A 3,956-nucleotide genomic window follows, 5' to 3' on the forward strand; every position below is an offset into this window, starting at 1 on the left:
ACTTTATCATGTCATTCACTTGAAATAGTCACTTTAACATACGTGACACTATACTTTCTTATGTCATTTACTTGAAATAGTCACTTTAAAATACGTGACACTATACCTTATTATATCATTTACTTGAAATAGTCACTTTAAACATACGTGAAACTATACTTTATCATGTCATTCACTTGAAATAGTCACTTTAACATACGTGACACTATACCTTATTATGTCATTTACTTGAAATAGTCACTTTAAACATACGTGAAACTATACCTTATCATGTCATTTACTTGAAATAGTCACTTTAAACTACGTGAAACTATACTTTATTATGTCATTTACTTGAAATAGTCACTTTAAACTACGTGAAACTATACTTTATTATATCATTTACTTGAAATAGTCACTTTAACATACGTGACACTATACCTTATTATGTCATTCACTTGAAATAGTCACTTTAAACTACGTGAAACTATACTTCATCGAGTTTATTTCAAGTAGTCATGTTAAACTACCTAAGACTTATATTTTCACGATAAATTTTGTGGCATCGTACTTTATTACGTTGTTTCATTCGAAATAGTAACGTTTGCTTTACGATACCGTGACGAATAACAGTCACTCGATAACTGTTACTACACAGGTTACACACAAACACTTAACACGACATTCCTATTGTGCACAGAAGCAGTCTGATACTTTTTGTTTGTATTATTTTTTTTACAATAAATGTCAAAAGCGCCTTTAGATGTCGCTGTTGGTTTAAGTAACATACCTTGTTTTTACCAACTATTTCATCCTCTGACTGTTGTCACTTCAAGCAATTATCGTATGTGACCAATTTTTTAGGCTATAATTTAGTGGTCGAGTTTTACACGTCTAATAACGAGATGTTCAATAAAGAGCCTACAAAGCATTAGACAAAACCACAATTGATACAAGAGACAATAAACAACAACAAAAAACTAATTTAAAATTTGATTTACAAAAATGGGGAACTTTTTAAGTTAGTTAAGGTTAGATTAGGTAAAATAAATACTAATCTAATAGAAATTTTTCACGAGGTACGCTCGCGAAAAGTTCTTGCGTAGTGTAATTCGATGGCGTAACGTGAGCTGTACGTTCGCCAATGATTTATGACTTATAATGGCGCGAATAGCAGTTAGGCACGGTTCAAAGGGCAATGAATTTTAAGTATAAATAGATGTGTATTATTACGAATTTAAAGCTATTTAGGATAAACAAAATGTAGTTTCATGTTCCCATTTGAAGTTATTCTAGTTATAGTATTAAAACTATAAAAATAGTCCCTGGTAGAGTTAAGTGTTTTCACAAGTTTTTGGTTAGAGGTTGCCGGGCAAAAGAAGGTCGACTTTTACACGAGATACATATAATATTTTGGGTCCGATAGCATATTGTTGGATACGTGGGTTTTACTTTTAATCAGATTTATATAAACTGACTAATTAGATTAAAAGGTAACGATTCAACCAAATGTATTAAAGCATTCCCAACGCTATTAAAATGAGGTTAAAACAAAAAGAACTGTTGAAAACGATTGTAAAACAAACAAAAAACGTAAGCCTAAGTTACAGAACCTTTGATTCGTGATGTAAGCATCACATCTCATTCACGGTAATTTCGCGCGTGCTCACAATAAAGGGTTTTGTATCAGGTTCTAGATGCTTATGATTATGAGTAGCCCTGGCACCATTTTCTACCATTGTAAAGTTGTTCATGTTTTCTAATTTCACAAGTAACTAAGAGTGATCAGAGACACCAAGGAGGGATGCTCCAGGACAAGTAACTAATACTGAGCAGAGACGCCAATGAGGGATGCTCCAGGGACAAGTAATTAACACTGATCAGAGACACCAAGGAGGGATGCTCCAGGACAAGTAACTAATACTGAGCAGAGACGCCAATGAGGGATGCTCCAGGGACAAGTAATTAACACTGATCAGAGACACCAAGGAGGGATGCTCTAGGACAAGTAAGTAACACTGAGCAAAGACACCAAGGAGAGATGCTCCAGAACAAGTAACTAATACTTAGCAAAGACACAACTCCAGGACAAGTAAGTAATACTGAGCAGAGACACCAAGGAGGAATGCTCTAGGGACAAGTAATTAACACTGAGCAGAGACACCAAAGAGGGATGCTCTAGGGACAAGTAATTAACACTGAGCAGAGACACCAAAGAGGGATGCTCCAGGGACAAGTAACTAACACTGAGCAGAGACACCAAGGAAGGATGCTCCATGGACAAGTAACTAATACTTAGCAAAGACACAACTCCAGGGACAAGTAATTAACACTAATCAGAGACACCAACGAGGAATGCTCCAGGGACAAGTAATTAACACTGAGCAGAGACACCAAGGAGGAATGCTCCAGGACAAGTAATTAACACTGAGCAGAGACACCAAAGAGGGATGCTCCAGGACAAGTAAGTAATACTGAGCAGAGACACCAAGGAGGAATGCTCCAGGGACAAGTAATTAACACTAATCAGAGACACCAACGAGGAATGCTCCAGGACAAGTAAGTAATACTGACCAGAGACACCAAGTAGGGATGCTCCAGGGACAAGTAACTAACACTGATCAGAGACACCAAGGAGGGATACTCCAGGGACAAGTAACTAAAACTGATCAGAGACACCAACGAGGGATGCTCCAGGGACAAGTAACTAATACTGATCAGAGACACCAACGAGGGATACTCCAGGGGCAAGTAACTAAAACTGATCAGAGACACCAACGAGGGATGCTCCAGGGACAAGTAACTAATACTGATCAGAGACAACAACGAGGGATGCTCCAAGGACAAGTAACTAAGACTGATCAGAGACACCAACGGGGGATACTCCAGGGGCAAGTAACTAAAACTGATCAGAGACACCAACGAGGGATGCTCCAGGGACAAGTAACTAACACTGATCAGAGACGCCAATGAGGGATGCTCCAGGGACAAGTAACTAACACTGAGCAGAGACACCAACGAGGGATGCTCCAGGGACAAATAACTAACACTGATCAGAGACACCAACGAGGGATGCTCTAGGGACAAGTAACTAAGACTGATCAGAGACACCAACGAGGGATACTTCAAGGACAAGTAAGTAATACTGAGCAGAGACACCAACGAGGGATGCTCCAGGGACAAGTAATTAACACTGATCAGAGACACCAACGAGGGATACTCCAAGGACAAGTAACTAACACTGATCAGAGACACCAACGAGGGATGCTCTAGGAACAAGTAACTAAGACTGATCAGAGACGCCAATGAGGATGCTCAGGCGCAAGTTTTCTTTTTTTCAAGACAAGGTAACTGGCATGGGAAAAGATTCTTAAGCCTACATATTATGTCCTTTTCCCGTGTTGGGGATCTCACATACTCGGCGTGTGTGAAAGGATTCGTTTACTGACTGATCGCCATATTTGAAAATCTTAATGAATAAAATTCCATAGCCAGATAACTAATACTCACACTCTTCCAAGATTATCCAGTTTACAGTCTTCTGATGAACTGGAGAATATTGGAAACTCGTAAATCTTCCAGCGAAATAATCCGTTATAATTTCCACGTTTGAGTTGAATGCGGACGGTGACACCAGTTTTGATGGGCTCCGAGAAAAATTCCACATTTCCTTTCACTCCTCCTGTGTTTAGGATAGCCACAAGACTGCCCTCTCTTGTTTGATTCTCTCGTCCCTCTGTTGAAGTAGGGAAAAAAAAAGGCTTAGCTTATGGTAAGAAGCAAAAAGGCTTAGCTTATGATATCCGGAAGCCTAGAAATGTGATTATATAGAAAAATTATTATACCTCAAAACAATTATATTATAAAAACATTGAAAATCATAAGTTTTATTCAAGAAACGTTTCACACGGTCAATGGCGTAGCAAGAGGGGGCAGTCGCCCCCGGGCGCAGGTGTGAAAATTTCTTCTGGACTAAA

At 38.7% G+C, this 3,956-nt stretch overlaps 1 protein-coding gene across 1 annotated transcript in view; it reads right to left on the reverse strand.

Annotated features, from left to right (window-relative positions):
- The window catches only part of LOC106476364, a 7,773-nt gene extending 4,060 nt beyond the window's left edge, over nt 1-3,713 (reverse strand). The window contains exon 1 of the mRNA XM_013937022.2: nt 3,490-3,713. The gene's annotated coding sequence lies outside the window, so the exon portion shown is untranslated. The remainder of the gene's footprint in view (nt 1-3,489) is intronic.
- Nucleotides 3,714-3,956: the final 243 nt, after the last annotated feature.

Source organism: Limulus polyphemus, unplaced genomic scaffold (genome assembly GCF_000517525.1).
Source record: "Limulus polyphemus unplaced genomic scaffold, Limulus_polyphemus-2.1.2 Scaffold10385, whole genome shotgun sequence".
Lineage (NCBI taxonomy): Eukaryota > Metazoa > Arthropoda > Merostomata > Xiphosura > Limulidae > Limulus > Limulus polyphemus.